The sequence below is a fragment of the Apostichopus japonicus genome, chromosome 7 (genome assembly GCF_037975245.1).
Source record: "Apostichopus japonicus isolate 1M-3 chromosome 7, ASM3797524v1, whole genome shotgun sequence".
In the NCBI taxonomy this organism is placed as follows: domain Eukaryota; kingdom Metazoa; phylum Echinodermata; class Holothuroidea; order Aspidochirotida; family Stichopodidae; genus Apostichopus; species Apostichopus japonicus.
Window position 1 is genome coordinate 6,249,395 of NC_092567.1, and position 22,759 is coordinate 6,272,153.

Genomic DNA, 22,759 nt, shown 5'->3' on the forward strand with positions numbered 1-22,759 from the left:
AGGGGTTAGACCCACCACAATGGTGACCAAGTACATGTTATAGTAGTTATTTGCACCACAACCAGAACGCTAATTTGTATAATGGGAATTAAACGGTTATGTGCAGTACTTTTTTTTACAATTTAAATTAATATGTAACAAAGTCATCGTTACTTGTGTAAAGGAAGATGAAGGTTTGTTCACCTACTCCCTGATCAGATATTACTGGACCTGCTCTCGCTCTCCACGCACTCCTCGTGTGCAGGGTATAACATCCTTCATTGGTCCAATTGTATGTAATGTTATGATTCATCCCAATTCCAGACCCATATCTTTACATTCCACCCACTCCCCCACCTCTACCCCGACAAACACTTGACTACTCAGAAAATTAATTATACGTCTAATTATGTTAATACTTCTACTGTGCATGATTAAACTGTTTCTTCGTTCTTCCTTTTACTACATTTGATGTAAACTGTGACGTATCGATTACGTATTGTCTAAAATCTAACAAAGAGTAGAGCCACGTTAATTTTTAAGACTAAGTGACATTCATTGGTTATCTACAATACCAGTGTGTTATTAAATATATCTACAAGAACTTAGAGGTGATATTAATTGATATCTGTGACATGTTTGTTCTAAGCCAGCGTTTCTTCATTTCTTTCTGTTCCTATAAATTATCGTTCTTAACATGAAGACAATAAGATGACGTCATATCATCTGATTTAAAATAACAAATGTGTATTCTGTATATTACGTAACTGAGACTTCAATGACTTCATCTATCAATACTGTCACTTTTCTTATTCTATTATTATGTTCATTTTATTATTCTATTTTAATGTTAAGCTTCGCTTTATGATTGTATTTATTAATATAAAATCTGTTTGTTTTAAAACAACATTTTAATAATTTAGTTTATTATAAATTTTACGCCATATCCTATTTGAATCAAAACTGACCATGTATAACGTCGATAATTTTAAAAATGAAAGTCAAGAGGAAATTTTACTTTTGACTTATTAAAGAGAATCATATACTAAACATCATGGTGAAATTTGTATCCAATTCATACATTGCGTTTGGAGATATCCTTAGCTGAGATTGTAACAGTTTGTACCGAGAGTGAACTTGAAGCTGACAGGTGTGATGTCATAGCAGGTGTGATGTCAAGTGTGATGTCACTGACAGCAAAATGTTTTTTTTCTTTTTTTTTCATGTTTTACACTTACTTGGTTTGACTTTGGTTTGGAAAAGATCCCGACTTTGTTTTAGGGTATGTGATAATAGCTATACCCATAATTCAGTGCATACCAAGTTTGCAAAAGAAAAATAGACACCCCTCTCCCCATTTTTGATTCCTTGTCGAAGGCAAAAGAATCCTATATGCGATGATGATGTTGTGTGTCTGTGTGTGCTTATCTGACACTTGCCTGGATCCGCGATAACTAAACAACGGAGTGATGGATATTTGTCATACTTACTAAATGTAGATGTATTTTAGTAAGAAGGTGTGCCCTATTTGTAAGCGCTGACTTTATGAATATTAATGAGGTGACCCGAACTTGTGGGCCCCAATATTTTTGGGACCATTTGAGCGCAAAGTTTTATTGGGCCTAATTTTTGGGAAGGGCCAACATTGTATATTGCAATAACTCCACAACCTTGAAGTACATTAGGTTGTATCCAAACTTGGAATACAGTTGTTGGTATAGCTGGTACATGTGGGCATAAATATTATAATACCGTATTGGGTGATGACGTAAAACACTTTGATATTCCATTAATCAAGTAACCATAGTGACCGTTGGACTCATGTTAATATGTTATTGTCTTTGTTTACTTTCCGTTGTTATTATAGTCCTAAAATACAGCCTTGTGTGTTAAGACAATACGATCACGTGAGTTTACACAATATATCAAGATTGAATAAGTTAATAACACTGATAATGTTCTGTCCATTAAGTAAACATTAAAGACAATATAACTCTCTCTGTGTTTCATTTTTCGTGTTTATTATTGCTTTCAAGTTTTTATTTTACTGCATCTTTTAAAGTTTCTATTTGTTTGTGAGACTACAGGAGAATCAAACCCAACGATCATTTTAATATTATGTGACAGGTAAGCTATCGATCGTGTTAATATTACATGATAGGTAAGCTATTGATCATTTTAATATTATGTGATTGGTAAATTATCGATCATTTAAATATTACATGATAGATAAGCTATCGACGAGCAAGACACTTTAGGTCACTTTACGCATTTGAGAAAAAAATACATTTGCACTTGGAGATACCGTTTCTTTACAAGACTCGTAGATTTGAATAAGTTTTGTAATATTACAATTTGCCTTCATTAATTGCTTCATATAAAGCCTTGTTTTATAAGGTATATAAGCAGAACGTTAAACAGTTATTGTTTTAGCATTAAATAATGTTGGCGTAGTAATGCTGATAATATTATGTGTATATCAAGTAATTCTTAAGTACTTAGATCGGCTCTGTATATACTTTTCATTTAATTCTTTCAGTGTTATTTTAATGCGTCTTATAAATGAGTCTATACTGATTTCGTTTTTTTTTTCAAATCTTTTTTATTTTTTTATATTCCGATATTTTCCTTCGATTTAGAACAACGCTAAGACTATATCTAATACTTGCTCTAACTATTGTTATATTTAGTCATTAATTATTAGATTGCATTCTACTTCATCCTTTCATTAATTTTACTTTCTTTAAAGATTGAGTTGCTTTCTTTCGTTCCTCCTTTTTCTATATTATTAATTAATCTTTGATATTACTCACGCGTAATACAGTGAATATTAGAAGATTATTGCTAAATGTTATCATAATAACAATGACTGGCTGTCTACCGTTATACCATTGATTGTGTTACTCAAAATTATACTGAAACGTTTTCTTAGACATAAATTAATAACAATGACATGTATTGTTTTTTAATCCAGTTCTTTGTTCCTTTATTATGATCTATAAAGGTGTTTCTTTGAAGACAATAGGAACACGTGACAGTGACGTATTATAGTAAGATTTTAACATGATAGCAACGAAGATAATGTTCTGTATATTTAACATGAACCTTAAATGCAATCATTGGCTCTCCATACACATTTTTTTCATCTTTTTGTATCGTTAATTTGCTACTTCTTATTAATGATGCTGGTTAATGATTAATGAATATTCATGATCTCTTCATTGTAATTCAGTTTTTGTCGTATTTGCTTTAACCCAATTGGATGTTATGAAGCCATAACGTTTACCACTAAACCCAAGCCCTGTAACGCAAAACGGAACATATTTACATAACTACACACATAGATTAACATATACATATGGAAGAAATCACTGCGTTGCGGTATCTGTTTATGATATTACATATTTCAAAGGATATAATTATCCCTTTATTTTGTTAATTGTTCTTGGTATCTTCCGTATGTCTGTATGCTTTTACAAAAACACAATGTTTGCAACAAACACACTTGTTCTTTTTGAGGCGACCCCGGTCTCTCATTGTGATACAATCACAACCGATTAATCCCGTGTATCTGTTACTATATCATAAGTTCGTATATTAGAATCTTATAATGAAATTATTGATATGTATTGATACTGTAATGCCAATGGAAGCAATAAAAGAAAAATAATCAGATATATATTGTCAACATTGTTATCTTTGTGCAACACGTAGTCTATGTACTATCTTGTAATTTCAACGTCTTGTGTGCCTTTTGAAAGATTTTAAACGTCCAACGTATTACAAATATTCAAAAGTGTATAATCAAATGATCGTAAAGTATATTGATCAATGTGGCATCTGGTGACCATTATCTGATTTTATAGCGTATTTTGGGCAATATCTGAATCATCTCCAGGCAGGAATTTTAACGGTTTTCCATTTTCCTTGTTTCTTTTCTTAAAGAAACGAATTTCACTCCTCGTCCCCATACGAGAATCTCTCCTTGTCAACATCCACTGTGTTGATCATTGACGTCTCTGCACGCATGGGGCCGGGTGGGGGTGGGGGGTGGGGAGGGGTGTTCCTTGCGGATTTCCTCCATTGTATTAACCTTAAATCGAGATGAACTTCCTCATTGAATCTCATTTGGTAAATTAAAGGTGAGTTAATAAACTGGTATATCAATGGTACCGTTACCCATGGCCTCTATATTCTTACTGAATTCATTTCTCCCGTACAATGTCCCTTCCCTTCCCCGTTCGTCCTCAACTGCACTGGATACCACGTATGTCTGTTTCTATGTATTGACAACGTCATAAGGCTTATCAATATATGCTAACATTTTTGGAGGCCTTTGTTAGGTAACACTTTGTCACACCCGTCAGCAGGGTTTTCCTTAAACTGTTACCTAAAAGCAAACGAAAGTGTAAATTTGCTGAGAATGTTTATTTATACATCGATAACGATATCCGATTCTATTTTATGTTATGATTTTATGTCGTGAATTTGAAGGTTTGCTTCATAGACTTTTTTTTATCTTTTATTGCTCTTGCATGTGCACAAAAAGTAACATCATAAGTGGTATCGTGAAAGAAAAAACATTCTCAATGAAAGACAATAAATTAAATTAGAATAGGTACGAAAAAATATTTATAACACATGGTGCAATTGAAAAAAATTATACTCAGGAAGCTAGTATTTTTCACACTCTGTACCTTTCATTTGTCTAACTAAAATAGTCCTTTGTACCCCGAGATATTCTTTCAAATACAATAGTAATTTATTTTGCCATGGGATTATCTTTTGTAATTTTCAATTGAAGATGTAACTTTTGATTAATATAATAATTTAATTTAATTCACGAGCGAACTTTGCACCAAATAACACTATGGAGATATATTTAACTATTATATTCACACCTGCATTATTAAGTAAAATTTGTAAATTATTCCAAATCTTAGCCGAGTGAACACAATCATAAAATAAATGTTCAATGGTTTCAGTATATTCTTGACAAATATCACAATTATCAGAAGTGATAACTTTTCTTAAATGCAAAAACTTCTTAATTGGAATAAGCCTATGCAACAGTATATATTGAAACCATCTAGTTTAACGTCACTCGAACACCGAAAAGGGACAAACCAATAAAAAGACCAATCATTTTTACTGATATCAATAGTCTGGCACCACTTAATATGGGATATGTGCTCATAACCTGAAAACTCCAGCAATCTATTGTCAACTGCTTTAGAACAAAAAGAACCACTTGCATGCAGAGTATTTATATAACTATATTATTAGGAAAAATAACCCTTAAAATTGTATCATTGGATAAACCCTTCCATTTTTCCTTAAAAGAGCTGATGATACCATAATACTCCAAAAAGTGGTTGATATGTTACATCATGAAGAAAATTATGTGTAATTTCAAAAAGGTTCTACCAAAACTTGCTCTTCAACAAACGACCGAACGTAGAGATCTTAAGAGCAATACAATGTTTACAAAAATCTACCATTTTCAATCCCCCATCGGGGTATCCTTGTATTAATTGTCTTCGACTTATACGGTCTGGTTTATTTTTTCCACACAAAACAAAAAAACATGGAATGTTCTCTTTCAATATACTCTGGACTGGGTAATGGGAGCGTCATAATATAGTAATTAAAACAAGGCAATAATCACGATTTAACAATGGTAATGCGACCCAGCACTGTAAGATTACGCTTCATAGACTTGTTTTCAACATATATTTCATCATTTCTTGTTTTCAATCTCTTTGACTCAGTTTCTAAAGGTCGTAACATTGACCTATATTGATGTCTGGCAGTAATATAAATGGCTTCTTTCATCCTTCATGGTGTGATTTTGTGGTCTTGCAGTACAAGAGATATATCGTCTCGTTAACACCGCGATTTATGGTATACCGACAACTGACACATTGTGGCAATTCATCCTAAGTAAGTAATAGTATCAGATTGATACAAAGTTCAATGATGGGTTAATGATTGTTCCTTGTTTTACGTGTTTAATAATCATTAAATTAATAAACAAATCAAACAGAACACACATCAAAGTTCAAAATACGAAAGGGAAGTCTGGGGAGGGGGGGGGGGGTGGTGGTGGGCTTGAAAAATGGACGCACTAGCATATATGACGCCATGATCATTTGTTGGGGCGTAATAATGGAAAGACTGGACTGGAGGGGGGGGGGGTAAGTTTATCGTGGATACGTTACATTATTTAGGTTGTACTGAGGTCACATGTGGTTCAATATCTTACCATGAACATTGACTTGCCAAAGTCAAATATAAATGTAGCAATTTTGACCTCTATCTTGCCGGAAGTCATTGTTTTCCAAGATGAATATATTACAGGAAACGACAGTCGATCCACTTCAAGAGTGAGGCAGGACCGGGATGAGTGTGGAAGGCTGATGTGACCGGAACGATGTAAAACCTGATCATGTTTGGTTAGCGTAGGGATGAAAATAATTAAACATTTAACGACACTTTTAGTAGCACTTTTGTGTGCACATTTGTAACTTTTCATCTCCCCCCACCAAGCCACGTAATGTTAACTCCTGTTTTAATATTATAAATATATCTAACCATGTGAATGTGGCCGTACAACATCCGATAAGAAATAAACTGATTGGAACAATAATACACTAAAAATACATTTAAGTTATACAAATTGGGTGCAATATTTTACTTCTTCATTTACAAGCCTTTTATCTGTATACATTATTACACAATTTGAAGATATCTTAATTTACCTGAACTTACTCTAAAGCCAACGTTACTTTTCACATCTGTGATGACAAGAAACATTTCCCCTCTTTGGTAAACTTTAAAACAACCGTATTTTTGAATTATCAAGAATGTTACCAAAACCTTCAGACTTTACTCAAAATGAGATTGCAATTAATCAAATTAAGGCATCTTGTTTTAAGTCGGTTAATGAGAGTAATTAATATAAAGCTTACACATTGTGGTCACCCAGATAAGTTGTTATCTACATCTAGATCTAGAACATCTAACTCTAATTTACTGTTTGTTTGAATTACGCCTTACAATTTTAACGAACAGTTTTGCTACGGTATTCCTTAAGCAAATAACAGATTCATCAAAATCAACCGAAATATTTGCTTTAAATATACAAAGAATATTCTACTTAGTCTAAAACAAAATAGTCCAACGTTTCAGACTAGCATCCAATCTAAAAAGTACACTTAAGAAACTGAAATATTAGATAAGGTGAATTATGTAATTCAATAGTCCTTCACTTTCTTCATAGAGACGGTATTATTTAGCGCAGTAATGTTCCGTTATTGTGCTGCATACACAGACACCAGGAAAAACATTACACAGACACCTGTGTCTCATTTCTTTTCATAATTAAAGTCAATTAGTCATCATTTCTGGGGTATGAAACTCGTGTGTTGGAATATAAATTAGAACCAAACCTAATTTGATTTTACAATATCATTTAAACTATAAGCATTAAGTCGAATTATGTACTGTTAATTCATCAATCTATATCCAATCATTCTTTCGCATAATTCATCAGTGGGCGTTAAGTAAAACTGGTCAATAGCTACCGTCACAATTTCGGTACAAATAATTCCTTTACTAAAGAAGTAACACGCTTACACCATGAAAATATTATGTCCATGCAGGCAAGAACAAATTTTCGTTTTTCAGAAAGAGTTCCGATGGTGTGGCTGCATTTGTGTGTGCTCGCGCGTGTGTGTGTGATGTTAATTTTCCATTCGCGGAGATGAAAGCACCACTGTAGCCTAACTTAAACATACCTCTACTGCCTTTCCTTCATTTGTTCTCGAAATGTATTGGAACATAACATTTAATTCTCAGTTTCTTGAGCGTTCCATTGTTTATTATTCTAATAACTACTTTCAGCAACTAAAAATAATGCCTTCTAATCTTGTTTGGTTTTGGCTACTATAACAGGTGGTTACTGTATATAGTATACGTAAAGCTTATACCTGTATGGGTTGTGCATGTATGAATTTATAGTGCATATTTGTCCATTTGTAAATGTTAGTGTATTACTTATATTTTGTTAATATTTTAACATCAATTTACATATTCAAAATAAAATTTAGTTCCGCGGTGATCGAATTGAAATTTGGAGAGCATAATTAACTGCATTGTTGAGTAGGTTGGAAACAATTACCATACAATTTGACATCCTTAATTCCAAAATATTATTATGACATATGCAAAATGAAAGCTCATATTAAAGAAGCAATATTCTCTACAGTGCATGTTATTACGTGAGATGTTAGTACTTCACCAAGGCTAAAACAAGCTTGACATGCACTGCGCGTCCTAACTCGGCATAGACTTGTCCAATAACCAAAGAAGTATGGCAGGTTCTGGCGCACCATCACTGTTAGGGTATACGTAAGTAACATATCAAGGCGTCAACAAGCCTATACAATACGTTTGTCAACATTGGTTAATTGCATGGAAGTCTCAGTTTATTTCAGTGTGCTGGTTGAGATATGCAACTCCGCGGATTGCCCCCTTGTCTATTATTTGTAGTGAATATCATAGTTCAATATTTACCACAAAACGTTATCTGAGAAGTGTGCGTCGCTCAGTACAGACTAGTCTGTAGCTTTAAGGTCATACTGCGACCAAGCCGGTTTAGTTACATGATCTGAAATGTCTCAATCGTAACTGCGTAATAAAGGAGAGCTCACTTTAATTGAGGGTTTGCGTATGACCCAAATATCAAATATCATCAGCTAATATAAAGTAATTTAACAATTGAACACCTTGGATGATTAAAACAGATTTAAGTGATATATATTGATAAATAAAACAGACGAATACTCGCAACCGAAGGTTTCATTATACTCAGATTGAAGTATAGAGGTTCATCTTATGATCTGTTTCATAGATTGACACCAATTATCACAATCCATGCCCCTAACCCTAACACACACAAAAGCTAGGAATATTCACTCAAAAAAAGCAGAAATAATTTAACGTTTACCAGGCCAGCTTTAAAAAAACATACCGCTGATACCGGTCAAAACGTAAAATAACGGCGAGCCAATTTACAGCCTAATGTTTTTATGATTTCAAAAATATTTTGAACATCCTCCGATGATCAATCACCACCCCAGCCCAAATGAAAAATTAGAATAAGGTGAATTATGTAAGACAATAGTCCTTCACTTTATTGATAGAAGCGGAATCATTTAGTGCAGTCATTGTTTATTATTTTTGTAGAATACACAGAACCAGAAAAAACTACACATTCACCTGTGACTCATTCCATTGCGTGAATAAAGTAAATTAGTCATCATTTTTTGCTTAGCAACTAAATTAGAGCCAAACCTAAGTTGATATTACAAACGATTTAAGCTAACTATCAAACAAACTTATTGACCAGCCTTCAAAATTGGCTTTAATGATCAGAATTGATAATGCCACCATTTGAATATAAGTTGCGGTCATGGTGAAAATGGAAAAGCCCAAGTTTATATTCTGTAGTACCATCATAAAATAATGTATGGAATATTAAAATCTCTTTGCAGGGATTAAGCAGCAAGCATAGCGCATGCGCGAATTTAAGGACATTTCACCTTCTTTACTAATACTGCTTCTTAAAAATTTTACATTCTGGTGTAATATGATTGAACCATCGACTGTATGACGTTGTTGAAGCATCAAACTAAGCCGCAAATTAATATCAGAGAGATACCTATCAGCAGTGTTCCATCAGTGTTATTAATCACAGAACATACAGATCTAATATCAGAGAGGTACCTATCAGCAGTGTTTGATCAGCGTTATGAATAACTGAACATACAGATCTAAGCGTCGCTAAGTTACCGTATTCCAACATAGACATACATTGGTTTTTTAACCACGGCACTGAATTTAGTTGACAGTGGTAAAATGTCGAAAGTTATTTCCATTATGATGATAATATGATTACTTCCTGATACGATTAATTTAATTTTCCTTTTAATCATAATATTATTATTGTTAGAATTTAAGCTCATGGTGCATCAAGCAAAGGTATGTCGGCCGTATTTTCACAGCGCTGTAAATATACGAAAAAATCGTTCGAATTCTTCTCGCTGGTAAATTTGGTTCCATTTCTTTTACGTAACTCAATAAAATGACAGCTATTGCGAGCTCATCACCAAGACTCCAAGGAGGTGCAGAGCTTTAGGGTTGAGAACGTGACTGCTGGTGGAAGAGGATTGTATAGCTATCAATGGTATCAGTGTGACGTCATATTAGCCGCATACTTTATAGTCTTCGCTTCCGAATACTTATTTCCTGGATGAAGTTCGTACGTATTTTGTTTATCTTTGGATATTTCTTGATAAATTCGCGACACTTTAGTTGGGTCGTCAAACCACTGTCCCGTTGACCTCCTCCTTATGTAAGTACACTCGTTAACTAAATTACTTAAAAACAGTCATTGACTACAGGCTTCATACTTGAAAGAAAGTGTTACTTTTTGAACTTTTCATTTTCATCCCAAATAGCGTAGGATTAATTGTGGATTGGTACATGGTATTGTCCAATAGAACTATATTAGTTGTAAGTATGGTTAAACGACACTTTTACAACGAAAGATAAAGCTATTTCCTCGGGTGTTTAGTACAGCAAACGCTGTGCAACAACGAAGCTCCTATATGCTTAATATGTGGATAGAAAACCTCATGATAATTTTGCTATTTGTGACCTCATTAACACTATCGGTATTACGTAGGACTATATGCCTAGTCCGCTGGTATTTAGTAACAAACTCAACGGATTCGAAGTGAAATGTTTAAGCTTAACTATAAACATTATAATAAGTCCTTCCCCGCCCTCCCGATCCTGTTTTAAACATTCTGATGTGAAGTGTTTGTTTCTAGTTTAAATGATAGGATCAAGTGTCGAGAATGTCTGACCATCTCATTATTTACAGAAACTAATGTAACGTTAGCGTCAGTGAGACACTTGAATACGTCACAATGGACGCATTTTTTTAAATGTTTGTTTTATTTCATATTGTTCATGAAATATTGTTGTTGAAAGAAGAAAGGAAAACATAACTGATATTATTTATATTTCAATGTGTATTTTGAACTTACGGAGCTTCAGACAGAAATTGCTAAATGCAAGTTATCAGTAACAATTTTGCCTAAATGCTGCATTTTGCGTTGAATGTATCACCATCCGTTAATATGTATTGTGAAACACCTTTACAAGTACAACGTACCTAAATACACTAATATATATATGATACTGCAATCTACTAAAATAAATAAAAGTGAAAAAGTTCGCACAATAATGCATTAATGTTAACTTTGTGGGACTCAGATTTGTCTGTATTGGACTAAACGCTTCGTAACTCGCTATTTAACAGCAACCGACTGGTTGAAAGTTGTAACCATTAGTACGTCTCGTAGTGTGGGAGTTTTGTATAATAGTCAGAATAAAACGATAAAACAAACTCAACATACAGATGGAAAAAGTTGTCAGCAGGTGAATTACAATAATTTAATCGAACTAATAAAAAAAGAGTAGGCGGTGATTGAGAGGTGACCGGACAATTCCCATCCCGATCGACCCCCCCCCGGACAATTGCCCCCGGACATTTGCCCACAGATAATTGTCAATCCGGAGCACCCAAATGGGACGATTTTTAACGCTAATTACCCCAAAACTGTGCGTGTGTACGATATTATTTTATATAAGCATAACCAACAGGCCCAACTCACCTGAGAAAAAAAAAATCGCGAAGTTAAAGATACGAACAACGCGTATCTTTGTGCGAGATTCTCGTGCATTAGTAATGTATTAATTTATTTCCGCTTTCTGTGTGTAAACCATGTCTGCCCTGTAGAGAGTGACTTTCGCTTATTCTTTTCCACATAAAGGTGTGAGATATTGGTTTAATTTGGTCTACTTACATAAAGCTCTGAATTACCTCTTTCGTCCTGTCACGCTACCAATGTAATACTTTTGCAATGTAGTAAAACATATGACCACCGTTGAATTGAAAAGCTTAAATAGCAAAACTACTGTATTTTAGAAGACAAAGTACCAAAACACTTTCTTGTTTTACATACATCGTGTATACTATTGCTAAACTTACACAATGATAATATTTTGGGCGTCAATTTGGTAATTTTTGGAAAAATAGATTTGGCGCACTTCGCGCGCACTAGCTGCATTGATGCCGTGAGAATTATTTACTCCTTGCACATGCATGTTAGCTAGATAACATTAACAATTTTCTGTGCACTTCGCGCGCACTTTAGCTGCATTTGTTTCCGGGTATACGTTTCTTTGACTCTTTTTTATTTCTTGCCAGAGGCAAAAGGAATATATGCAGTCACGCATGTGTGTGCGTGTGTCTGTCTGTCTGTCTGTCTGTGATGCCGGCTTATAATCACGATAACTGAACGATGCAAGATCTGATCGGTCTCATACTTGGTGGGTAGTTTACCCATAGTGAGTAGATGGTCCCTATTGTTCTTGGTGCCAATCTCATTAATATTCATAAGTGGACGGACGGATTCTGATGCTAATGTCAACCGTACCACACTATTTAGATTTTTTTAAAGAATATACATTGTGTAAAATAAAGCATGTAATAAAATTTCAGAAAATAGAACTTCATTAAATCAATGAGATTTCAAACTGGCGAACAATCGACCACCAGCTTCACTGGGTCTTGAACCTGCATGAACATTCTGCTTATATGTGCTCTTATATTGGAAGACGAGCACACTGGCTCACCCACATGATATACATTTACAAAGTAATGTAAAAATTTGTCCGACACCCAAAATCCCAGTTGGAGGGCGACTGGGGGGCGACAAGCTTTCATGGGGGCTGTCGCCCCCACACACCCCCACCCCCCCGTGGCTACGCCACTGCATAATCTAAACGTGATTAAAGCCGAACGGTACTTTTAAGGCCTAGCTATGCTGAAACTGGTGGAAAGCTACACATGTTGAGATCAACAGCCGATCCTGACAAAAGCTCGTGAACTCGCTGCAAAACTTAGACCGTTTTACACAATTATTTCGCATTGGTCATAGTAAAAAATCTAACTAGACGAACTGCTAAGTTTCATAAACGCTGCCTGGTCACAGCGAAACTAAATCCAACCTGAAATAAATACGACGGAAAACGTCCAATAGAACCGCTGTACTACAAAGAGAACGTACACCTTTTGAACGCAAAGTAAGGCTTCCGAGCAGCAGGTTGAAGCTAATGCAAATATGTTTGAGTTAACCGTTTGAGTTTTAGATTCTACGGATGTCCATAAGCTCATTTCCAATGCCAATAGCCCCCTATTCATATGATGCGTAGCGCAAATGATATCTGATAGGCTGGTCGGCGAGAGATACGGTAGCTTATAAAACAAGTTTTCCACAATTTGGCGTCTGGCGACTCAAAATGACCTTTGACCTCAATAAAATCTTGCGCACTGAACGTATAACAACTACATACAAAATATGAGATTCGACCAACATTCCCTTCTTGAGTTATCGTGTTTACAAGGTTTACATAAATTGTCTGGGGGCAGTTGTCCGGGGGGAAATTTTCATGGGTGGGAATTGTCCGGAGTGGGAATTGTCCGGGGGGCAATTGTCAGGGTTGGAAATTGTCCGGTGGGAATTGTCCGGGGGACAATTGTCAGGGTTGGGAATTTTCCGGGGGGTAATCGTCCGGGGGGAGTTTTCCGGGAACCGATTGAGATCATCGAACGAACATTTGTAATGGCTAAAAAAAATATATTTGGGGATCTCTAAATTATTTATTGTTAAAGTAATCAACGTTAGCTTTAATTGTTCTCTGTTTTTTTTTTTCGCGAAAGAGAGCTTTCAACAAATACATAAGCGTGGTCTTTCCGATAATAAGTTTATTGTGGATTACACTAGAGCATAATGAATCAGACTTGGTATTATTGTATATAGTCAAGTTCAGTGTACAACAATGCAAAACGACGATTTTTGCAACATTGTTATGATTAGTTGGAAAATGGTAATTGGGAGACTTCTTATAGCATATAAAAGACTTAATGAAAGTAAGAAACTAGTAACTTCATCCATGTGAGTATGTCGTCACATTATATTATGTTTCTGTACGTATTATTACGTCATGAACGTTTTTCTTACGAAAAATGGTCATTTCTATCATTTCGACGTTACTATTTTCAAGATCCTGAATAAGTTTAGCAAATAATATAGAGGAATAGATAGTTTCTCAAAAACATTATCCCTCTATGTTCGCAAAGTTTCATGCGAGACATGGCAAATTTTCGGATTTTCAAAGAGAAATTAAGAAGATTCTTATGTCTTCACCAAATAAAATTTGCACCAAATCGTCACACAAAAATAGAAAGAAGACGAGAGCCACGCCAAAAAATATCAAAAGTCGTTTGTAAAATTAAATATCTGTCTACATGTCAGAGGCCATCGACAACTGTCTTTTAGGCAAAATACCATGTTGTGCACCAGTCACTCACACACTCAAGTATTTGTGTGAATCGTTTGCGGTACTACCTAGCCATGAATAATAGAATAACATGACGCCACACCAGCTATTTAGCTGTGCTGCCCTCTGTTCCTTTCACTGTTATACAACCAAAATGAAAGACACGATCGTGACTCATTATCTTACCAAATCGAAACAATTGACCTTTAATATTTGCTATCATATAATATAGTAAGCCTCTTTATTTTCACTGGCTTATCTAACTAATCACTTATAAGGTAAGATTGCCCATAGGCCCCATTAAACATCAAGTTATATTGTTCGTCAGATAATCAGTGCCTGTTCGCGGTGTTTGTTTACTCCTCAATAAAAAAGCCAGAGGGGTGACGGTACAAGGGTAGATATGGGCGTCACAGATATACCTCCATACCTAAAAAGTTTGCTTTCAATAAGTAAAAATAGGTAAAATTGTGTTACCGTCGAGTCAAAGGTACCCTTACCCTATTCATAAAGTTTTTGCCACTGTTAGCGTATAGTTGTAAACGCGATAAAGACCGGTCATCATTTGTTGCTTGTCGTTATTTGAAAAACAGCAAATTCGTCATTTTGATCCTTTTTGTCCAGATTTAACGTTAGAATCACTCGAAAACACTAAAGGGATAAAGTAGATATTGGTCGTGCTGTCCTTTCAGAACCACCGTAAATTTTTCATCAGTGCTTAAATACGAACTTATGTTAATGTTGTAGAGAGAGGACAAGGAAGGGAGGGAGGGGGGGGGGGGAGGAGTGGGTGAAGCACAACTGTTCCTGTAGTTAATGTGATTAAATGTACGTGTATATTGTACATCGTCAAAGCATTCCAGCACGCACTTTACGATGAATTGATTTGTGATTTTTTAAGATCCAGGAATCCCTAGATGTTCATTGAATTTCGATTTATATTGAAATGGTCCACTGCAGGGCGATGGAATCGGGCCGGAAATGGAGAAAGTTCTCCACACTGTTGTGTGAAAATCGCAAATGTATCCATCTCATTAATTAATGGAAAAGTGTCCTTTTTTTGTTCAATTTACATGGTTTGTTGTTGAGAAATTAATAAATATGCGTTTAAAAGTGCTCTTTTGTATGAAAATATTCAAGAACTGGCATTTGCGGTAGAGAACTCACAGAGGGTCCGTTTGGTCGGAACGTTTTGAAGTTATTCTGTGGTTGCCCCATTAAAAGTCACAAGTCCCACAGCTGATGAAGGTACTGTTTTTGTTTCTTTCTGATATCATTTTATCTTTTTATCTTTCTATTTTCTATCATATCATCTATCTTTTTATTTTTTGGTGAAGTTAGAACTCATATATGTTACTCATTAAATGCTGTCTTCAATTTCACATCTTCGAGTCAGTCGATTCCGATCAACGAATAAAAAGACGCTTTTTATCATTTGCATCGTCTGCAGAAACAAAAATAATGTACTTCACGTGATATTTCGCAAGTAAGGTACACATTGGCAATGTCTTTCCCCGCACCTTGGGTTTTTCTTAACAGTATTTACATGTTACTTTTTATCCATAGTAAGACTGGACACTATATGATTCGTGTGTACTGCTCTGCAGGTCTTATGGAATCAAATGTATTCGGATGGAACGCTTGAGTTATACACTTTGTAGTGTTTGGTCGATTGAGTTATATACTTTACCGTGTTTGGTCGATTGAGTTGTATACTTTACCGTGTTTGGTCGATTGAGTTATATACTTTACCGTGTTTGGTCGATTGAGTTGCAGGTGCGTATCCAGGGGGGCGTTGGGGCGCGTGCGCCCCGGGTAAGAAAAAGAGAAGAGAAAAAAAGAGAAGAAAAAAGGAAAAAGGAAGGGAAAAAATAGGAGAAGGAGAGGGAGGAAGGGAAAAGAAAAAGAAGAAAGAGAGAAAAAGGAAAAAAAGAGGGAGTAAAAGCAAAACGCGAAGACACCGGGAAGAGAAAGAGGAACAGTGACATCATTACAGAGCTGAAGGGTAGCCAGTGATGGATCAATGATTTCGTAAAAGTGTGACTCACCTTACCCCTTACACCTACAACTCCTTTTTTGACGTTTCCATTTTCCTCTCTCACTAATGATCTATATATATACTATATGAGGTCTATCATAACGCGTGTGTAGAATTGTGCTATGAAACCAGCTGTGGCTGGTCTCGAACTCGACCGTGTCGTCGGGGAACATGACGCATTTTGGGATGGGGGCGACCGCCCGCCCCCCCCCCATTCAGCATTTTTTAAATGATATCGCTAAGTAATTTCAAAATAGAAAGTGCTTAGAGGCAACTTACAAGGCCTGGGAAGTGTCATTTCCAGCGATCTGGGAGACATTTTCGGCCAAAATTTGCTTGTACGCTTTGCGCTAACAAATGGTCCTGGGTAGTGCCATTTCCAGCGATCTGGGAGGCATTTTCGGCCAAAATTTTCTTGTACGCTTCGCGCCAACCTATGGTGGCGCTACGCGTAGATAATATGCCTACAGGCTTCGCCCCTCCCTTGGCAAATTCCTCGCTAGGCGCCTGTTCGAATTTGTAACGCAAACAGCAGATATCACATCATATCAGTGAGCATGAAAATGGCGCTCCAGGATGAAAAGCCTCAAAACTGTCCGACTTGCCTGAAACAATAACCAAAAATTTTCGCGCACGAAGCGCGCGTTCAACGTGTTCATGTCAATATCATATAAGCAAGCATCGGTTATTACATCGCATGCCATCATGTACAGTCCGTTAAAATTGCGCAGTATACCGCGGGATGCTAATGTAAACAACGACATGTCTCATGTAGATGGAGAAAAAGCATGGAGGTCCAATTATGTCAAAACTCTCTTTTACATTAGTAATGGCGAATTAGGGCCTGCACCCCCGCCGCGCAGTGGCGGAGCGTCCATATGGTCAGGGGGTGGATGCCCCCCCTGACGGACTCAAATGGACTGCTGGCGCCTTTTTCAGTTCTTTATCACTTTTTAATTATTCTAGATTATTGACTTTTTTATTGCGCTCTCATCTACTTATTGACATTTGTCACATTTTGTTGGTGTAATTTGGCGATGACACCTATTTATTCTTCGTTTATCTGCAAATTAGCCAGGCCCGGAAAGGGTCATTTCCTGCGATCTAGGGAGTATCTTTACTCAAAAATTGTCTGTACGCTACGCGCCAACCAGTGGTGGCGCTCCGCTTAGATAGTGTCGAAAGCGCCCCTTCAGACCATTCTCGCCACTCCTGACCAATACCCCTAGCTCCGCCACTGCCGCCGCGCCTCCTACGCCTACTCTAGTCGACTACTCTAGCATGTTTAGAGGCAACTACAGATCGCTGTTAGGTAATTTAAGTGAATTGTGTGAAGGATAGCTCTGAAGTGTTGACATTTGTCTAGCATCGTGTGCTGTCAATCGGTTCAGACATGGGTGAATTCAGGATTTGGAAAAGGCTCCCCAGAAAAGTAACATTTTAGACGTGAAATGTGGTATTCTGAGGCATAGTTATTTGATATAAATGAGGTCTATAAGTTGGTCTACACGGAAGGTTTTGCAAATAACTACGTGTATCCCCCCCCCCCCCCCTCCGCCCAGTGAAAAAATACGAATAAAGCAGTATCGTTTGGTCTTAAATTTTAGTAGTTTAATCAATTCAAACACTAAAATATGGAGGAAAATGACAATTAAATAAGAACAGATGAACAAATTTCTAAAGATAACATTTTAACTTTTTTTGACCTACCAGGTCAAATTGCGCAAGAAACAGTTGCTGAGTTATGTGTGCTTTGGAAAGTTCGTAAACGCTACAACAGTTAGGCTAGCTCAACGTTGCCTGTTGCTAAAATTCTTTAGAACTCGTCTATCCCTGGTCGGTAGATGAACCGTTCAAATAAACGTTTACTGGGCATGAGAATGAGCAGTCTTTGAAGAGGTTTCGAGCCCCATTGTTCGACAGGTTTGGACTTGTAGTAACCGCAGTGTTATTGCGAGTCTGAAAGATCGCTAGGCCTAGTCAGTCATGTCGTTACTGCTAGTAGTACTAGTACTATAGTAGTGCTAACGTTATTGTTAGGCTTAGCGACAAAGTTTCTTCTGTTATACTTATAGTGTCAACATTGGACGCTTTACACTTCGTTGAAGCACCTCGATAAGGTTGCTGACATTGACTCTAGCTCAGAATTAAGCTCAAAATTAATCCCTTAGTCATTCATGTTACTCGAAGTATCTAACTGGATGATTTAAGAAGTACGTACAGTGTGTATTGAGACTCGGTGTGTGTGAAAACATATACAGTACTACTGCTGTAACTAATTACAAGTAGGCTATATACACTGTACAGTATTCTTTAGCAATTTGGAACATTTCTTTGCCCATAAACATATCATATATATAAACATATGATAAACATAAACATATGATATACATAAACATATGATAAACATAAACATATCATAAACATATATGCATATACTCATGGCAACGTTACACCATGTCTTCATTTCTTTTAATTATGACTTCATGATTGCCACGGCAACAAACCAGTGTTTGTCTAACATTTCGATCCTGAAGCAATTCTCCTCTCTATACACTAGACCAGTCTCGAATCGCATTCGAGACTGGTCCAGTATACAGAAAGTTGGTTTAGGTATTTATGAATTTAACATATTAACACAAGCAACGTCACTTATACATAATTACCAGAGATTTCTTATAGCGCTTCTGCGCTCGATATATTTCTGCGTAGCAGCAACGTTTTTGCAGTACTAGAAATAACTTACTTGTCCAAAACTAATATAATGTGTCTGTTAACTACAAATATATTAGGTTAATATCTATATCCGTATTCAAGTGCTTATCCCTTACACCCATCCTCTTGTAAAATATAATATTTCCCTCTACATTATTTACTAAACGACTCAATTGAAGACAGGTGACAATGTGTAGTTTGTAACTACGTCTAAATGAAACTTAAACGAATTTACAAGCAACGTTGTTTCAACGACATTGTGAATATTTTATGACAGCACGAACAAAAATACTGGACGAATAGAAGTGTAACACAAAGAAGAATATGATACATAATATAATAATTTAAAGTTGAAGTACGTTGTGACTGATCCGAAATGTATCAAATATCTAGATCTGCTGTAAATCTTTATTTTAGAGGGCGCTCGACATTTTCCATAGTCAGTCTCTTCGCGGAAGTTCTTTCGGAAATACTTCCGTGGCTTCTTATATCTTTGCTTTTTGTTGCTGTTGTTGTTGTTGAATTTTTCTTCTGCCGAGAATAAACTAATGAGTGCGGTTACGAACATTAAAACTGCTGTTGTTGTTAAATATAATCTGATAGTGTCATATATGCACGAACTAGCTTTACAAAAGCTGTTATTGGTAAAAATAATCTGATAGTGTTATATCTAAACGAACCAGCTTTAGGAGAGAACAGATCATGTATTATTTAATTTCAGATTCCAGATAGTCAACTCGCGCATACACAGCAACGAGGCTCGAAATGATCTGTTAACACGGTATATGGCCCTGGTTTTCCATTTTTTTTTTTGGGGGGGGGGGGGTTGGTGACACCAGTTTTCACTTTAACCATCTTAGTGAATGTATCGGCTTGGGAAAGGGGCCTTACGGGTGCTTAGATGCAAGATGATGTTATACAGGAGAAGACAATGATCAAAATCATTCACTTTCTTTTTAACGCCTCTGCGTCGTCATACCAATTCACCCTCTGTGTTCGTATGCTTGTGAGTGTTTTGCATTTACGACATCGTGTTATTTTAAAGCATAGTTTTGTACACTGTAATGATAACGCACATTAGGACCTATAGTTTGAACTCTATTAGGACCTATAAGACAGCACCCTCGGACAGGAAGCTGGAGAGCGCCATTGAAATCAAAATGACTCGATAAAATATCGAACGACTTTTATTCTGTGAGTTCATTACATGGCGTGTAGAACTTCAGTTCACCATTCCCTGCGAGACAATAATAATCAACAGATCTATTTAATGTGAAAATGTTTCAGCCACTTGATCCTTCAAATGTTTATATGTATTCTAACAATAACCATCACTTTACCATAACAAACCTATCTAATATCTATAATTTGAAATCTTACAAAAAGTATAAGGAGTCATTTATATTAGAAAAGAGCATTTCGTATTACAAAGAGGGGCACTTTTGCGAGTTGTAACTTAATTATTATAATTTAATTTTAATTAAAATTGTAAATTGAAATTTATTATCATTTAATTTCTTTCTTATTATGTAATATCTAACGCTCTCCCCCTCACTCCCTCCACCAAACATATCGCTGTAAGTTTCATGTAAGTGCTCTGAATTAGTTCAATATTACTATATGGTTGTACCAAAGGGCTGCCGTCGAAGTAAATGGCAGAACAAAGTTCACAATGATACTTGTTGCTGCCACTATACAGTGTACATAATCTTCAGTAAGGTCAATGTGCAACAGAGACGTGCTAAGTACTCTAAATAATCAACAGGAAAGGATAGCCAATCAGAGACAAGCAGAGTAGATTATGTATTTGATAATATTTACATTTATATAATAAATATCAGACAATCACCTTAATTGATCAATGGAAAAATTATTATAACAGAGGAGGTTTATATACAAATATAAATAAACCACTTAAAACAAGTTAGGGTTAGGTTTAAGCTAACCAAGACATGTTAAACTGAACATTTCAAAGCTGTATCTTACACATATCAATTATTGGTTATTACCATAACGGTGTTAATTGCTATACAACTCAAATAATGGTCATTCATGTCCACTATTTATAATTACATTAATCTATTCCATTCTAAACATTTCCCTCTTTATACATTATCTATCTGAGCCCATGCTAAGCCACTTGATAATCGGGATTGTCAACTGTATCGGATTATCTGTGACAGGCGCGTTGCCAGGAATTTGTCAAAGGAGGGACGAAACTGTAGACTCGGCAATGCAAACTATCTAAGCGTAGCGCCACCATGAGTTGGCGCGAAGCGTACAAGACAATTTTGGCTGAAAATGCCTCCCAGATCGCAGGAAATGGCACTTCCCAGGCCTTGTAAGTTGCATCTGAGCATTTTCTCTTTTGAAAATACTAGCGATATCATAAAACCATTTAATTTTTTTTTTTAAATATGCTCAAGGGGGGGGGGGTGGAGGGCGGCTGCCCCCTTCGCCCCCTTGGCTACGCGCCTGATCTGTGACTTGATACACCCAATCAGACATTGGCGTACACACGGGTCACCCCTTGTACCCCTGGAAAATCTAAGCATTATACAAACAATTATGCAAATAATTACTCAACATGATACGCTCCTGCACTCCGGAAAAATAAAGTTTTCGATAAGAAATGAATATCAGAGAAAATTCAAAATCTGAACAAGTGAAAATGACCCAGCTGAAGTCCCAGGATTCCCAGCAGGGCTTAGAATACATTTCGGAGTAATTTAATTGCTTCCTCTGACAGGTGTTTTCGTGCTTTAAACTCTCTACAAGCAGAAGAGTAGGCAGACGGGTGGGAAAGATGGGGTGCACGGAGGCATGGGAGTTTCTCCCAACCACAAACATTTTCGAGGACGAAACGGGTTAAGAACTAAAACAAATATAATGCTAATAAACTTTATTTTTATGAGAAATGAATATCATAAATAATCGATAATTATGAGAAAATCTGAATTAGCCATTGAGTACACGTGGATACATGGAATGATAACGGAATTTACTTCTGTTTTCATATTTTCTAATAAAACGAACGATCATAATTTGCCTATTGTGGTATGTTTATTTGGGTACCATGTGAGCTATTCCTGTTCATAGTCTCCTTATACAGTGTCAGATGGTTCAATCGAGAAGGTGGAGGGGGAGGTTGGTGAGCATCGAAGACAGTGGGACATGTATCAAATATCGCTAAGATTATGTCCAAGATTATAATACGGAAGGAGTGGATGACTGGCCATGGCGTATGTGACATTTATTTAAGGGGGAATACCGCCAACATCTTGGTGAGAAACTCTTCTCTGTGAAGTACGTACCAAAATTTCAGTAATTAGCGTTAACAACAAAAGAGCACTTTTTAATAATATGTTTTCATAAATTTTTCAACAAGATGGCACCTTTAATACTTGAAGGGCACTTTTATATTACAAAAATTGAAAAACGTTCTTATTTTATAAGAAAAGGAGCATTTCTTATGATAGGAATCAATACCCAATGGCAGACACAGTAAATTACAGAACAAGATTCGCAATATTGGTTGTTGTCATGGTA

At 36.1% G+C, this 22,759-nt stretch overlaps 2 protein-coding genes across 2 annotated transcripts in view; both read left to right on the forward strand.

The window, feature by feature from the left end:
* LOC139970032 (uncharacterized) overlaps window positions 1-22,759 on the forward strand; it is a 445,342-nt gene that overhangs the window by 240,455 nt on the left and 182,128 nt on the right. The gene's annotated exons all lie outside the window — the stretch shown is intronic.
* The window catches only part of LOC139970009 (NLR family CARD domain-containing protein 4-like), a 261,218-nt gene that overhangs the window by 113,152 nt on the left and 125,307 nt on the right, over window positions 1-22,759 (forward strand). The window lies entirely within an intron of this gene.